This window comes from Rousettus aegyptiacus, unplaced genomic scaffold (assembly GCF_014176215.1).
Source record: "Rousettus aegyptiacus isolate mRouAeg1 unplaced genomic scaffold, mRouAeg1.p scaffold_m13_p_6, whole genome shotgun sequence".
In the NCBI taxonomy this organism is placed as follows: domain Eukaryota; kingdom Metazoa; phylum Chordata; class Mammalia; order Chiroptera; family Pteropodidae; genus Rousettus; species Rousettus aegyptiacus.
The window spans coordinates 101,603,364-101,621,369 of NW_023416309.1; positions in this window are offsets into that span (position 1 = coordinate 101,603,364).

Consider the following 18,006-nt stretch of genomic DNA (forward strand, 5'->3'; position numbering starts at 1 on the left):
ATTGATTAAATCCGGGAGATTTTAACCTATTCAGTGAGATAAAAACAAAAACAAAAAAAACAAAAACAAAAACAAAAACAAAACAACACCACAAAAAACATTAGCTTAAGTCCAAAAAGGGAAAACAGCAAAATTCATACATCAGGGGGGTGAACAGATCAAATTTAATTTGGGGAGAACTAGATGTAGTTAAAAATTAAATTATACAGCCCAAAGCCCCGTCTCAGGGCTTGTTTTGACCCCACCCTTGTAGCAAGAAGGTGAGTAGATTCTAAAGTGCCTTTGGCTGAGGGGCGGGACTAGGTAAGCTTGGGAGAGGACTTTGTGGTGCCAGGATCCAGTACCTTTAAAATGGAGAAAATAGCCCCCAGTGCTGCCTGTGTTCAGGATTTGGAACCTCTCATTGTAAGATGTCCCCTGCTGCTCCGAATCCTGGCATCTCTTGGAGGTGCCAAATTTCCTTAAAGCAGTGTTGAGTAGTAAGAGCCTTGGTGCTTACTGGCCAACGGGGAGTGGCTGGCTCTGCCATCTGCAGGTGTCTGGCCAGGGGGAGTGCTGAAACTGGGGTGTGGGGGCGGGAGGAGAGGAAGCTGGGCTTTGTAGTCTGCTACAAATATCCTCTTGGCCCTAGTGCCAATCTCACTCTGGCACCTGGGTGCCTGGAAGATTTTGAGGGGAGAGCGCTAATGGATTTTTCCTTTCTTCTCCTTTGAGAGTGAAGGTTAATGAGAAGGAAGATGGTTGAGCCTCACTTGGTTTTGGGAAGAGAAGCAAAGGGAACAGCATCTCGTGTCTTCAGCAATAGTTACATATGAGGAAAGAGAAGAGTATCTCAACAAAAGTATAAACGGTCACCGACTATGAAGGATCTAGAATCTTCCTGGCTCTTGAGCCCAGCTGTGTAGTTAGAATCCCACCGCAGTCTCAGACCCAGGAGAGTTCTATCAGTTAGACAGATCAGGCTAGAGGGCCAGAGACTACTTATGAAGTGTCGATGGGGCAAAACTCCCAATGTGAGCAAGGTTCTATTGATGATTTGATGTTTCTTGCACGTGGCCCAGCCTGATCTGGGGAGAGAAGCCTTTAATGATTTGGGCAACCTGGGTATCTGGCTTCATGCAGCACAGGTATCTGGAACCTAGGCTGATCCAGTGGCCTGGAGAATGCAGCTCAGACAGTTGCAGGTGTTCATGTAAAACCCCAAATCCCTGGAAAATGTCAGGAGGAGTAGGGACTTAAGACACTTTTCTGGCTGACCAGGTTGTAGGAAACACTACAAGAACTTCTAATAAAATGAATCAGCTGCTAATTGCGACTGGAGCAAGAGGAGGAGATTCAAGAGTTAAGTTTCCTGAATTTGCTGAAAAAGGAAAGCCTTAGTGGGAAGCTTCGCAGAATTTTCTCAGTGTAAAAAAGGATAATGAAGACAAGTCTGTATACTAACATGCATGTTTGTGCCTTCCATCCCATGGCTAGTACACCCACGTGTACATGTACGCACACCCTGGCACACTCAGGGGCACTCAAGCATGAGTGTCTGTCCATGTAGGCGCACGCAAAGATGGGCTCAAGTCTCAAGGAGGAAGACAGCAAGCGTGAATGGGGTCCCCGGAAGAGGTGAAGGGTGAGATCACACATGTAGCCCATCTCAGTTCTCCCCAAGCCCTGATGGCCTGCAGTATGTTTACTGAGCTGTCTTATATAAACCGAGGGGGTGGGGGTGGGAACACCGAGTTACAGGAGTTACATAAGAGCTGATGAGACATAGTGCTCCAGGGGAGGCCAGACTGGATCAGAATCTTGAACCTGAGGCCTAGGGTGGAGGAAGGAGTTGGGGCTTGGTTCTCCAAAGCACCTCCCCACCCCCCAACTTGGGCTGGGAGAGCTACACTGCCAGGCTACACTGCCTCGATGCACAGCATGTGTCTTGCTCTGCATCGTGTTATGATTACTGGTGTCCATGTCTGTCTCCTTCAATATATTACCCTCGGGGACCAGAAGTGTCTTCTCTGTGTGTGTATTTTTGACAGCACCCAGTATGATGCTTTCTTCAGCTTAAGAACACCACAAACCTTTGTGGAATTGAAGATAAAGCCCCTGCTTTCAAGGGATGTCATAAATCATAGGGATCAAAGACATGTAATTTAATAAACAAAACGCAAGGAGGGTGACCATTCTCTCCAGTCAAATTCAAATAAAATTCCATGAGAATAATTTTCCTTTTAGGTGTAATTAGCATACTTGCCTTTTAGAGAAGATCTTCCACATGTCAGGAATGGTGTGAAATACTTTTCACATTTTATCTCGCTATCTTTTCTGATTTTTTTCATAACCCATATATAATAACTCCTGAAAGGCAGATACTGTCACCTCAGCTTAGGAAAACAAGACTCAAATGGCTTAGGTCACTCATCTAAAACCACAGCTAATAACCAATGGAACCAGAGTTCAAATTCAAGTCTATCTGAGTTCAGACGGTATTTAGAAGGTGAATAGCTCATACATTTCATACTTCTAATTGAAAATTTCAAATAAAACTATGCCTTGATTTTAATTTTATTGTTTGGGATAGTGAAGGAATATTTTTGTGAGCACGTCTCACTTTTCTTTGCTGCATAATGTAATGGAGACTCCTTAATTATGAAATAGTACGATTACTGATGATGAAGATGATGATGATGAAAGAAATGACCCACCACCATCATCAGACAGACTATAAGTTGACAAGTAAGTTATTATAAACACTAAAAGTAGAAAGAGGCGAGGGTTGGGTCAAGATGGAGGCAGAGTGCTAGGGAGAATACAGGAGAAATTATTTATGACCATTGTGAGCTAAGACACACTGAGCTGTAAAGATTAGGTGGGTTTGTAATGGCAGCGAGATGGCAGAGCTGCTCCCAAAGATTGCTTTGGGTCCTTAATGCCACTGCCACAACCCCTGTTTGCCCTGGGATCTGCCTTGTTGTGCTCCTGACTGTGGGCTTGGCTAATGAGATACTCCACTTCTAAAAATGTAATTTTACATTAATTTTTCTACAATGTACAAATGGACAGTTACATTACTTAACAGAAGGGTAGAAAACTCCAATGAATTGCTTGAAATGAGGTTGCTATAGTAACTAAACTGTTCCTAAAAGGCCACATCACCTTGGGAAAGTAGGAAGCTCCTTTCAAGGACTTGCAGTTAGAGGCCAAGTCACAGACCTTTCCATCAGGGCTGGATGCTCTTTCAGCTTCTTTTTACTTCTTTTTCTTTTATTTTATTGCCATACCCAAAGACAAGGGATGTATATTTTGGAGCCCTTGATTCAGGCTCCGGCTGTGCCACCGAGAAATCGTGAGAACCAGGTATCTGAAGGCCCGAAAAGGTAGAGGAAATGGGCTACTACTACCCCCTACTCCCACTCTTTACTGACTTGCTATGTAACATTGGACAAGTCATTTCTCTCTGTTCCCGGGTCCTCTCCTGTGCAAAGTGAGGGGGCTGGACTAGATGTTCTCTAAGATCATTCCAGTACTTTCCTCTCCTATGACTTTCTTTGTCTTGCTGGGCAACCAGCCTCCCAAATAATGGGCCAGCTGAGCTGTCCGTGGTGCTGAACACCAGCTTTGGAACTCTTGGGCCATGCCCTGTTCTCAGCACTCCTGGAGACTGCTCGACTTGTCACCTCTATCGAGTCTAGGGATCTTTTTGGAACTAGAGAGGAGACTTCAAAGAGCCATGGAATTCAGAGAGCACTGGTGGAGAAATCTGGAGATGTGGCCCTGGTCTGCCTCCGACACTTGATCTCACTGGGTTTTTGATGAAGACACATTTCCTCTGTGGATGTTTGCTTTCTCATCTACAAAACTGAGGTAGGGACTAAGATGATCCCTAATACCTGATGGTCCCAGAAGGGTCTTGGAAGCTTGCCTGGGCTATGGGGGAGAGGAGAGCCCATAAAGATTCAGCCATTCCCGACCTGTCCCAAAGCTCAGGCTTCACTAGTGGTGACAAATGGTGGGGAACAAAGCACACTCCCTTGTGAGAAACATGTGTTCCTTTGTCTGGAAAAAAAGACAGGCAGTGAGCAGATGTAGCATTTACATTTTCCCAAATGACAACTGAACACTGAGGATGATTAGTGCTTGTTTTGAATTGTGTCAAACTATAATAAAATCCTCAACTTATATCATCTGCCTACTTATCGGATCGCCTTCCCAGAATCCGCTTCACATCCCAGTAGCACAGGATGAAAAAGACAAAGAAGGGAAAGCTCAAAAGGAGCTCACACCAGAAGGGGCACAGATATTGGGATCTGCTCTGCAATATCTCGTGTTTTCATTCTTCAGCTCCACCACTTGGCCACATAATATGATGGCTGGGAGTGCAGAGTCTATGATGAAGGGTTCTTGATTTAAGCCCTACTTCTGCTCCTTATTAGCTGCAACACATTCTTTCCAAGTCTTGGTTTCTTCATTTGTAAAAAGGGGGTTAATGACACATACATCTAAGCATTGTCGAAAGGATTAAACATCATCATTAATGAAAAATGATTAGCAAGCGCAGTGTCTAGAACACATTTAAAGTTTTGGTTATCCACAGCTGTATAACAAACTACTCACAAAACTTTATAATTTAAATAACCATTTTATTGTCTCTCATGATTCTGTGGGTTGACTGGGCAGCTATTGATCAACTGGGCAGTTCTTCTGCTGTATGTGACGTTGGCAGGAACTGAAGCCATCTAGGGATTGACTGACTAGAGTGTCCAAGCTTGGCAACTTGGCAGAGAGGACTGGAAGGCTGGACTCAGCTGGGATAGCTGGACCTCTCTCTTCTCCTGACAGTCTCATGGCAACTCCTCCATGTGGCTTTCCCCACATACTCTCTATAGCAGGATAACTGTACTTATTATATGGCAGGTTTCCTCCCAGAAGTGTAAAAACAGATGTTTCCAGGCCATTATAAAGCTTAAGCTCAGAATTGGCATCTTTTTCTCTTTTGCCATGCCTTATTTATTAAAATGAGTCACGGGGAAAGTCCAGATTCATCGCGGGAGAAGAAACTAAAAGGGCATGAATACTGGGAGGCATGGTTCATTGGGGACTGTCTTTGGAAACCAATTACTACATTGATTAATAGATTGTATTATTGGAATTCCAAGTATGTTCCACTCCCTTGATCCACTTTTAGAAATGTTAGCTTTTGTTAGGTTTGCACAGTTATTGAACAAGTATTTGTTGACTCTCTAGAGTAATTTAGTCATGTTGACTCTCGAGTAATTTAGAGTCATGTGGTCACCACTCTAACCATAGTCCCCTAGGGTGGGTGCCATGTTTCTCTTTTCTTCCATATCACCTATCAGGCCTAAGACAGGGCTTTGCATACAGTAGGTATTAAATAAAGCCTGCACATCTTGTTGGGTGTTAATATTTCTATACCAGCTTTATTTTGGTTAATATTTTCTTTACCTTTTCTTCAACCTTTTCCTTGCAAGTTTTCAGTGTCATTAAAGTTGAGGTACATAAAATATGGCTGGATTTTTAAAATGTAATCTTTTACTGGCACATTTTGCCTGTTTTTATTTATTGTGATTGGCGATATATTTGGACTTATTTCTATCATCTTATTTAGTGTTTTGTTTTTACCATTCTTTTTATTTGCTCCTTTTTTTCTTCTCTCAGGCCTTCTACTGCTTTAGAGGATAGGCATTTTATTTCTGCTCTGCTAGTGGTTACGCTTCAATTTTTAACAGCATTCTTGATGAAATAGTCTGAAATTAATAAATATCTATGTCTTCATACTACAGAAAACAAGGACTTCAAAACTCTGATTATCTCTTCTACTTACCAAGTTATTTTTATGTTTGGTCTAGCAGTTTATTCCTACCTTGTTTTTTTTTCTTTAAAGACTCTCCCCAAAGTAGTCATTATAAATATATATATTTTTTATCTTAATTTTTAAATTTACATATAGTAATATTCACTTTTTTGGTGTGCAGTACTCTGAACTTTGACAAATGCTTAGAGTATTAATCATCAATATAATCAATACACAGAACAGTTCTAACAAACACACTTCCTCACGCTGCCACTCTTTAGTGAAACTCTCCTTCCTTCCCTTAACCCCTGACAACCACTGGTTTGTTCTCTGTCCCTCTGGTTTTTCTTTTCCAGAATGTCAAATAAATGAAATCATATGATATGTTGCCTTTTCAGTCTGGCTTCTTAACTTAGTTTAATGCATCCATATTGCTGCATGTATAAATAGTTCATTTCTCTTTATTGCTGAGTAGCATCCCATTGTATGATTGTATCACAGGTTTTTTAAAATTAAATTTTTATTTTTATCTATCTCCAGTTGAAGGACATTGGGGTTATATCGGTGTTTGTTGGTTATGAATAAAGCCAATGTAAACATTCATGTACAGTTTTTGTGTGTATGTGTGAACACATTTTCATTTCTCTTGGGTAAATACCTAGAAATGGGACTATTGGGTCATAAAGAAAATGTAGACTGAACTCTACAAGAAGCTGTCAAACTGAAACTGAAGAACAAATAAACAAATGGAAGCATATACCGTACTCATGGGTAGGAAGAATCAACATCGTTAAAATGGCCATATTACCCAAAGCAATCTATAGATTCAGTGCAATCCCTATCAAAATACCAATGACATTTTTTCAGAGATCTAGAACAAATAATCCAAAAATTTATATGGAACAATAAAAGATTCTGAATAGCCATGGTAATCTCAAGAAAGAAGAACAAAGTTGGAGGTATCACACTACCTGATATCAAACTATACTACAAGACTAAAGTAATCAAAATGGCATGGTACTGGCATAAAAACAGATAGAGACATTGATCAATGGGACAGAATAGAGTACCCAGAAATAAATCCATCTCTCTATGCTCATTTAAAATATGATAAAGGAGGCAAGACTATACAACGAGATAAAGACGGTCTCTTCAATAAATGGTGTTGGGAAAAAAAACTGGACCACCTTCTTACACCATATACAAAACTAGACTCAAAATGGATTCAAGACTTAACTGTAAGACCCTAAACCATAAAATTTCTAGAAGAAAACGGAGGCAGTAAACTCTCTGATATTGCTACCAATATTTTCTTTTCAGATATAGCTCCTCAGGCAAGGGAAACAAAAGAAAAATATAAACAAATGAGACTACATCAAACTAAAAAGATTTGCACAGCAAAGGAAACCATCAACGAAATGAAAAGACAATCTACTGCATGGGAAAAGACATTTGCCTCTGAACATCTGATAAGGAGTTAATATCCAAAATATATAAAGAACTCATATAACACAACAATAAAAAAAAACCAAATAATCCAATTAAAAAACAGGCAGAAGACCCGAATAAATATTTCTCCAAAGAGGAAATACAGATGGCCAATAGACATAGGAAAAGATGCTCAAGATCACTATTCATCAGAGAAATGCAAATTAAAAACACAATGAGATATCACCTCACACCTATCGGAATGGCTATCATCAGTAAATCAAAAAACAACAAGTGCTGGTGAGGATGCAGAGAAAAGGGGACGCTCATACACTGTTGGCGGGAGAGCAAATTGGTATAGCCACTATGGAAAACAGTCTGGAGGTTCCTCAAGAAGTTAAAAATAGGTCTACCTTTTGATCCAGCAATTTCACTTCTGGGTATTTATCCAAAGAAAACTAAAACACTAAATCACGAAGATGTGCGCATGCCTATCCTATGTCCATGGCAGCATTCTTCACAATAACTAAGCAATGGAAGCAACCTAAATGCCCAAAACCAGATGGTTGGATCAAGAAGTTATGGTTCATATTTATAATGGAATATTACTCAGCCATAAAAAATGAAATCTTACAATTCGCAATGACATGGATGGACCTAGAGGTTATTATGCTGAGCGAAATAAGTCAGACAGAGAAAGATAAATACCATATGATTTCACTTACATGCATCTGCTGCTAAGCTACCCTCGACTCCCACCTTTCCACTATCTCCTTGGTACCTCACATTCTAAGCCCCCCTTGCATTCCTGAGACTGATTCACTAGTCCAAGGAAACTGGAGGAAAGTCTTTGGCACAGCTAATTCTGTCAGGTTGCCCTGCATGCTACACAGAGACTGCTTGTCTTCATTGGATTTTACATTGGTAAAAACATTTCCTCTCTCATGCTACTCATTCAGCCTTGCAACGGTTCAAGGTAGTTTGCACATTTCACTGCTGGGGAAACTGAGGGATCATATGGCAAGTCTGGGGGCAGAATGGGCTACAGTTTGATTTTCCCAATCCATGTCATATGTGAGATTTTTATGGATTGGACTCAGGCTTCAGGCAGACTCAAACTCTCCAGAGCCTCTGACTTCTCGGGAAGTTGGGTCCATCCCTCATCCCCACCCGCAAAGCTCTGGAGGCAGGGAGAACTCTTGTCCACCAGAGGCGGGTGGTGGAAGGGGTGATGTGTTGGTGGCTCAGTGCTCACCCCTGAGCCAGCACATTTTCCTGGAGTGTTCTGCAGCCAGGCATCGGAGCACCTCATCTTTGAGGCTCCTTCCAGCTCTGCTTCCAATGGCTCTAAGCTTAATCAGGCTCCGAAATGCCTTGGTTCCTGTTGTCAGCACTTTCTTCAGTTTAAGAATAAAAGGAAGCCATCCTCTGAGTCCTCACACATGTCTTCCACCCCCAATCTTCTTTGCTAGCTCCTGCTGTTGCGACTGTCTGGAGTTTTAGGTAATCGTTGCCATGGAGACCATCTTGAGTTATTGTGCACATGCATCCCATCTTTCTCCTTATTTGGTGTGTGATATGGATGCCTGTAAAATGGTGAGGTTGAAGGCTCTTCACCCCTCTCCCTTGTCCTCCAAGTTGGTTTACCTGGGCAGCTTGTCTGTCTCCTCTGAGGTTCCCTGACCAGTCACTGCCAATGGAAAGAAAGTTCTGGACATTTGAGCACAAACTGATATGCTTCCCATGGGTTGAATGGAGTGGCCCAGATCTAATGACATTTGATAGCAACCGATTCCCAAAGCAGCAGCCCAGACTCCTGGACATCAGCCCTTTGATGGGGGAACTGAGCCACAGCTCCTAGAGACAAAGCCTGAAAGTTGAGTTGTTCCCTCAGGTCCCCAACTCCACCCCACTTCCATAACCATCGCTGTGCACGCTGATCCCCACTGCAGAATCCTGGCTTAGCGCCTCGCCTCCATTTCCCGAGTGCTCATCCTCCCACACGCAGATGACTGGATCATTAGCACTATTTTTATCATGTCTCTCTCCTATCCAAAACCCGGCCTCATCTCCATTGCTTTTTCTACCAAATACAGACTCAACTTGCTTTCAAGGGCTTCCATCAGTTCCCTCTTCTTCCAACAAACCAACCAGCCTTCATGTCCTCTCTGCCTCACCCCTCCTCACCTGTGCAGATCTCCGCTCTCTGTTTACCAAGTCAGCTGTCACCTCACTCACACTGCCTTTACTCAGGCTATCTGTCCTTCCCGAATGGCTTTCTCTGACTCTTTTGGGACTCCATCACCTTCTTCAAGACCCTACATTGGCATCCTTCCTCAACGACTATTCATTGCATGGCTGTTGTTTAAAAGGCACTTGTTTCAGGATGGGAGTGGGAGAATGCAGGGAGAGTAGCATGTCGAATGGAGGAGGATGGTGGTATCTTGTCCTGCCTGCACTGGCAGCCACACAGGCTACTCCAGGGCTGCCATCCAACAGGAGCTACCAGACAGTAAATACACAGCCACCCCCTCAGTGTCTACTTGGATTTGACAAGCTTCCCAATAAAGGATTCATTATCACACAACAGGCAAGAAACAAGGGAAATACGAAAGCTTGTAAAGCAGAATTCTGGCCTTGTGTGAGAAAATTTGTTTATGTTGCTACACAGGAGGAAACAGGATCTGCGTTAGAATACTGCAAGAGTTGTTGAATAACAGATTCTGATTCTTATGGACTGTTGTTAATCAGTTCTCCCCTGAAGTTTAAGAGGGACCCTCCTGCTCTACTCACTCTTCTCCCCTCTTGTGGAGGATTTCCTTTGGGACTCTTTCACTGAAAGAGATGGGCACCCAGTGCAAACCTGCTTAAGGAGGAAAGGGATTTATCGGCCCCCCAAATTGGGAAGTACACCCGTGGCTCGATCCAGGGGTGTAACCGATGCCGCCATACCTCTCTCTCTTCCGCTCTCTCCTTCCCTTCCCCTCTCCCCCTCCAGGGCTCTGCTCTTAGGCAATCTCTCCCCGCAGTTGGAATGAAAGCCTCCGGGTTCAGATGTCTTCTCTCACAAAGACAGTGATTAGTTAGGATTAGTGCTAAGGGGCCTATGCAAACTGTCTGTTCCTTTTGAAACCCTTTCCCAGAAGTTCCTCCTGGGAACTTCTTCCCACATCTTACTGACCAGAACCGGGTGACAGGAACACCCCTAGCAAAAAAAAAAAAAAAAGTCTGGAGAGGCAAGTATTTTCAACTGGGTTTCCTGCTAGACCAACAAAATTAGGGTTCTGTTAGTGAGAATCAAGGAAAGAACACACATTGGTCAGGGAAACAGCGGGATCCACCTGTAGGAATAGCAGGGGATTCTGAATGGCTCCACATGGTCAGGAGGTCAAAGTGGAACCAACCACTATGACCCACTGAATGGCCTCCGATTGGCCAGGCCTGCTTCAGGCCCTTCCCACTGCTGGAGGAGGCAGCCCTGGCCGAATCGAATCCCATGAAACAGGTTTTCCACAGGAAGAACAGATTGTGTTACCAGAAGTGGGTAAGGGCTTGCAGTTCAGAGAAGGGATGCTGGACAGATAAACCACATATACCCATTACAATAATTTTTCAGTAGAGAAAGAAAATATACAAAAAATAGCTTCAGAAAAAAAATAGCTTCAGGAATCTCCCCCTTCTCCCTGATGCAGTATATACAAAGTTATGCTGGAAGAACCAAATATAGCCACGCTGAGTGGATGCAGAAAAAAAAAAAAATGGCTTAAAGAGAAGACTTCCTGGTGGGAGTGAACTTGGAGCTGGGCTGTGGAAGAGGTGATGGCTAGAGAGGAGGAGCGTGGAGGCAAAAGCCCAGAAGGAAAAGCACCTCACAGAGGCCAGGAGCAGAGCCGCCTAGCAGAGTGAGGGAAGGTCGGGGGACAGCCAGCCCCGAGTGTTCTCCTGCCCTGCCGCCATGGAGGCTGGGTTTCTTCCCTAAGTGAGCCTGGGCCGCAGAAAACGAGGGGCTTCTCTTTCCCCCTGGGTTAGCAGCTGGCTCTGGAGCAGGCTCGATGAGCATTACCTTGGCCTGGGAAGTTGGGCAGGGGAGATGGGAGGATCTCCAATGCAGAGCTTCCACGGGAGAGATGGGAGGTGGCTCCCACATGGGAGTAAAAGGGAGCCACTGGGAGCAAGTTCCTAACCCAATTAAGATGTGATTATATGGTCATTTTCAAGGGCTATGCCAGTTACCAGGCACCTTCCAGGAGGCTTTAGCTGGCAGCTCAACAATTTACTATTAAACCTGGGCTCTGAATCCGTGGGCTGGTATGGCAGCTGGGCAAGGAGCCCAGGCTCAGATAGCTGGGGTGGGACTCTTTAAGGATAAAAATGATGGGTAAGGAGCTTGCTGTTGCCATGGAAACTGACTTTGGTTGGATAAGACATGGTCCAATTAGTAACCTGCGGGGAGAATGCCACCCACCACCAGGCTTCACAGTGGATGGCTGGCGGGCACCTCTGGAACCCGCCATTCCAGCTGTGCTCATGGGCTCTGTCTGCATCCTCTTAGGGACATCACCATCTGGCAATATGCATGACAGTTCATGTCGATATCTGAGGGGACTGGAGAGACGCCCCCAACCAGAAAAGCCTTTGTCATGGCTCCTGCCACCCTGAATTAGCTGTGTCTGGCAGGAATATGGTACAGTGCCAGGGCATGGGCCTGTAGCTGGGCAAGGACCACGGACTAGGGCTAGACAAGATGGCAGTGAAAATGCCCACAGGCAGCATGGTGAGATGGCAGGTACACTGGATTGGGAGTAGGTGACCTCCACTCCAATTCCAGATCTGTTATTACCAAGTGGCTGAGTGAACCTTGACAAGTCACTGTCCCCCAGGTCAGGCTTGGTTGTCCTTAAGACCCTTTCCAGCTCCGCTTTTCCTGTGTTCTGGGATTTGGAATCTGACAGTTTTGATCTCATCAGCCCCACATCTCAGCCCAATGTACTCTCCGACCACGGCACAGGGTGGCCCCTTAGAGACCAGTCCAGGCTCTTAGGATGCTGTGCAGGATTTAAGGCAAGATGCCAGGGCAGCCCCCATCCTGCCCCTGAGCTCAGGGGTGTCTGAGCACACAGAGGGATGTTCCTGAAGCTCAGGGCTGCCCTGGCATGCTCTAGGAGACGCTTAATATTAAAGCTGCCTGTTGCAATTACTCTTCCATTTTCGATGGATGCTATTCTAATTGGGTCTTTCCCTGGGAAAAGTATGAAGGAAAAAGCAATTTGCAGTGTAGGATTTTGGCTCTGGCATTGAGCATACACGGATTCATTTTTTTTCTCCTCTCCTTCTTTCTTTCCTCTCCTCTCCATCCCCTCCTACCTCGCCCTTTCAACTTCCCATCCCTGTCTCCGCCGCCAGCTCCCTCCCCCCATACCTATGTGGGGCAGCAGAGTGTGGTCTGGGGCCCAGAAGGAAGGGAAGAGGACCCAAGAATCCTGTTGGGGGAAGGGATAGGAAAGAGAAGTGATTCAGGTACTGCTACCAGCTCCTGTGGACTTTTTCAGACACTGAAAAATACTGGAAAGCCAGCAACTAAGAAAAAGGACCTCAAGTTCCTACAGTAAGGAAGCGACATCTTGCCTGTCTTCAACCCACGCCACCTCCAAGAAGCCCCACTGCATCACTCTGGGATATAATTTCCTCTCTTTGACACACCCTGTTCACACCAACTTTAATCAGTATTAAGTGCCTACTGCATACAAAGGGGTGGGGAATAGAGGAGGGAAGAGAGTAATGAGCCTGCTCTCAGACACCCCACATCTGCCCCAAAGCCTGAGCTCCAGGCACAGGAATCCCTTGGCCCCTCCCAGCACACACTCCTCTGCTTACACTATTTCCTCTGCTGAGACTTTCCTCCAAAGCTGTATCTTGGTCAACTCTGACTCAGCTGAGATTGAGCTCAAAAGTCTCCCCCAATGTCTCAGGTGAGTAGATGCTACCTGGTACCTATGGTGATGGAGTTTGTGCATTTCATTGTGAGCTAGATGTGTGCATCAGTCAAAGGCAGTGTGGCCAACTGTGCTTTCAAAAGATGGCCATGCCCATGGATCCATCCCACCCCACATGCTCTTAACACTGAGACCCATAATCCTGCCGGGGTGGGGGTGGGGGGCGGCTTGTGACTGCCACAACCCAAGGAGTATGGCAGAACTGAGGCCATGTGACTTCTGAAACTTGGTCATAAAAAGAATACAGCCCCATCTGGCTTTCTCCCTTGAGCTGTGCACCCTGGGAATACAGCCACCATGCTGCGAGGAAGCCCCGGCCACGTGGAGCCTCGTGCAGGTGTTCCAGTGAATAGCCCCAGCCCAGGAGCTCAGACACTTTCAGATGATTCTCCTTCCCAGTGTTGGAATCTTCCAGCTGAGGCCCCAGACATCATGGAGCAGAGATGAGCCATGCCAGCCATGCTCTGTCCTAATTTCAGATCTTCAGAAACCATGAGGGGGCCTTGCTAAACCAGCTTTAAACTCCGAGGCCCAGCCCCATCACTGGCACACAGTGGGTGTTCGATTTCTATTTACTGAATGAATGAATGAATGAATAAACGAATGTTAGCGGGCGACGATTCCAGTCTGACCTTTCAACTGTCACTCTCACCTCTCCTACATCCCTTCTCCAGAGCTCCACTGCTCAGGGAGCCTGGGCAGTCCCAAGCCTGCCCGCGATGACTGGGGGCACTGAGCCCTGGATCAGCCGCCCTGCGGCCTCAGCTGCTTGGAGCTGGGGTCGGTGGTACTTGCAGCCCAGAGCACCCTCACTGATCCACATGCTTGACCGTTTTGTCCTCGCTACACTAAGCTACAGTTCTCGCCACACTAAGGCTCGAAAGGAAGACACAGGGAGCGAGGGCTAGTAAGTGATAAAGTGGGGGATTTGAATTCAGGTCTTTGGATGCCAAACTCAATATATTTATGTGACATTATACTTGTCCATAAATAAAGTCTAACTAGTGAAGACTGGGGTTACTTTCTTTTGGAATATCAAGTCTTTGACTAACCACCACATCGGCTGAGTAAGAAGGCTGAGACCCAGGTCTGATGCAATGCTAATTAACAATGACGAAACTTCAGCTGCCATCTTTTAATGTCCCAGGCTGTGTGGTAAGCACTTCATATACATTGCAGCATTCACTGGCTCCCAGCCACCTGTGAGATGGGCATTATTTACCCCTAGGAAGGTAACAGAGCAGAGGCTTGGAGAGGTGATGTGCCTTGCTCAAGGTCACACAACTAATAAGGGGCAGGGCTGAGCTGCACACCAGGCCTGCTTGATTTCAGTCACTTAAGCTCTTCTGCCTCCTTACTAGTCACTTCCGTTGACTGGCGAGAGATCTCGGGTATGTGCATATGCGCCACCATCATGAGGTAGCTGTTACCATTCCTATATTCAGACAAGTGACTGAGTACACGGTTATCCTGCTAAGAATGGTAAAGTTAGAATTCTAAGCCACGTCAGCCATCCCCGTCCCAAATACCATCCCATCACCCCCAGCATGCTTTGTTGCATCTCAGGAGATCATGTCCGACCAAGGTCCTTGGGGGTCGGATGCCCCCAGGAGAGCTGACCTTTTCCATTAGGTCTCATCAGCATGTCGACAGCAAGAAAACAAGCTGTGGGGGATGTCAGAGCATGTAGCCATGCCAGCCCCTGCAGCCATGCCCATCTGGTGGTTTCACCAGGTCTGCGGGGTCTAGGCTGCTGGGTGCTCTGGAGACTGGCTACCCAGAGCCCCTGTACTCCCCTGCAAATGTTTACTAAGGGAGAGGTTTCAAGCCAGACCCTGGCTGAGGAGCGCCCCCACTTCCCCTTCCTGAGCAGGACATGCCAGCTCCAGAGTCTGGGGCATGAGCAGAGACCCCAATCCCAACACCTGCACTCATGCCAGGGCCTTCTGGCTTCCTCCGTCACCCCGCTCCAGCTTCCCACTCTCCACAGGCCTCTCCCGAACCCTGCCAGCTGAGAACTAACCTTACGCTCCACCCTTCAAACTAGCGCCCCTCCTCGATTTCCTCAGGAACATCAGTCGGTACCACCCTCCAGGCCCACTAATCCATCGCTACCTGACTTGGATCCCTCCTCTTCCAGGAAGCACTCCATCGCCACTCCCACCCGCCTCCCCCGCCCCCCCGTCTGGATAAGCTCTGCTGCTGCTCACCACGCAGTCTCTGGTATCTACCCACTGGCCTGGCACCTATCATTGCCCCACGACGTCTTGTCTAATTATTAAATTGACTTATGTTAAAAGAATACACTACTGGCATTCAGCTATTTTTTTTTTCCTTAAGAGAATATCCACGTTTCTGTATCTTTAATCAAGTGCTGTTTTCTCAAAATGGTTGACCTCAGAAAATCTATTCCAAGGTGTTTTCTCATCCAAGGAGGCAGCCGTCCTGGAATTGTTCTAGGGGCTGTCTTCCAAGGGTCTCCCAGGGCCCCTGACTTGAGGTAAGAGGCTGCCCTCTGCCACAAGGGAAAAGGAGGTGGGGGTGGAGAATGGTTTCCTGGAAGAAATCACCATGGACACTGAATTTATGGCCACCCCATGCATACAGCAACAAGAACTTGGACAGCATCCAGGAGCATTCAGGGTTTTATCTTTTCACGTTCAGAAAGTGGGGAGGTCTGTGGGACAAATGTGATTATTTCCCCCTCCTACAGAGGTCCTATATTTCTGACTCCCTGCACATGCCCTGGGCATCAGAAACAGCAGAGCATGCTGAAAGGTGCCAGGAAATGAGTGGGGCCAAGAGGTGGGCTCTACCCAAGCTGTTTTGGGTGAAAGGATGTGGAGCCCACTGCCTGGGCTGGAAAAGGGAAGGAGTGGAACCGCCATCCTGTTCACCTTTGATGAGTTACCGCCCACCAAGGATTCAGCTCCATTTCAGGCTTCTTGGATGGGCTGAGCTGGTGTGAGGAAGCTGTGAGCCAAGCCAGTGATGGGGCGACAGCCTTCCCAGCAGCTCTCCCTCATTGCCCTTAGCAGTCAAAGGCTGATTAGACGTTACTAACCTCCCCCTGCTCCCCGTTCCCCTCTCAGCTTCTTCCCCACTCTTCCTTTCCTTCGATCATCCTGAGCGATCACCACCACAACCACTCGTAAAAGATGCCCGTCTTGGAGATTCTGCTTGTTACTTTGCCCTCTGGTTGTCACACATGAATAGTTCTTGCATTTCCAGTTGAACAGGAATAATAACCCAGCACGCCTGGAGGACACAGGGCAGCAGTTCATAACCTGGGCAGCACAGGACAATTTCTTGGAAATTAAAAAAAAAAAAAAAAAAACGCCCTAAAACCTAGGCCACAACCCCAAACTGGGGACTGTTTTAAGTTCCTCAGGTGACTGCAATGTGGCCAAGGCTGAGACTCATTGCTGCAGACCTCTGAGTCTGCTATATTCGGTCTTGGAGCCCCTGCCCACCTGGGAGAGGATGCAGGACAGGTGTTACCCCGTTTTAAGGGGGCAAAGATGAGGCTGGGCTGGGGTTCGAAACCAAGTGTCTGCATCCTGGACCCAGAGCTCTTGCTGCTGCCTTTTTGATCACTGCCAGGTGCAGAGGGCAGAGGCTGCTCTCAACCCGTCTGTCCTGAAACAGCCAACATGGCGTCAGGCATGTGCCAAGAGCTCTGGTAGCTAGGGACTGAAGGACCAGGGGGATGCAGGGCTTCCCTGCCAAGCCCAGGGTGAGGCCAAGGTTGAAAACCCAGTGCTAGAGGGGCATAAGGATGAAGTGAGGGCCTGCTCACAGAGGTCTTATCGTGTGTGTGTGTGAGAGAGAGGGGTTACCAACTGTACCTCACAGGGCTAAGGATCTGCCAGACTCCCCCACCCCCATCCCATTTCCCTCCTCTCCCATGTGCCTATACAAAATAATAGAACACAAATAGGGGAGAAGGAATCAACGCTTTTAAGAAATGTTTTCCATGCTTACCTGCAACATACCCATCTGCACCTGCGCTGAGGGAAGTACTGAAAGGGAGTCCTGCAAGTTAGAACGAGCTGGAATTTGAGAGGCCATCTTGGCCACACGCTGAGAGCTCCAACTACAACTCAGAGCCGCTACTGAGCAGAGAATTTTGGATCTAAAAAGCAGACTAAATGTGCAGTTGTTTCCTTCTCTTCAAACACCAGGCCTAAGACAGTGGAGTTCTGGGCAGACAAACTGCAGATCGGGTTATGTTGCCCCCTGGTGGCAAGGCCTGAGTACAGCTCCCATTCCCAGAAGCTCCCCGCCCCACAAGCTCTCTCCCTTTACAATTAGGAAAATATTTTAGGACAGAGAACCTGCCACTTAAGGCGCAACAAATACCTTAACAGCTCTATACCCAATCCCAGCAGGCTCCCTAGGTCTCCTGCAACTCATACTGAGCATGGGAGGTAGGCTGGAGCACAGGTTACACACTTGGGTTATGAGCCACACAGACTAGGGCCACCCTTTCCAGGACTCCCCGTAGGGCCTTGGGAGTCACTGAAACCCAGCCTCCTCATCTGCACAATGGGGACAATATAGGACCTAACTCAGAGGGTTTGTGAAGATTAGAGGGGTGACCCAGGAAAATAACCATGGCTGACTTCCAGTTAAGGGCCAGAGGCAAGTTAGTGGAATTAAAATTCTGGATTTTCCTGTGAGCAAATATGACATCCCTACCCCCCATTCAGACAGTAACAGGTCACGCTTCGCTTCTCTTTTTCCTTTGGCTGCTGGGGCTCAAAGCCAAATTAGGGATTC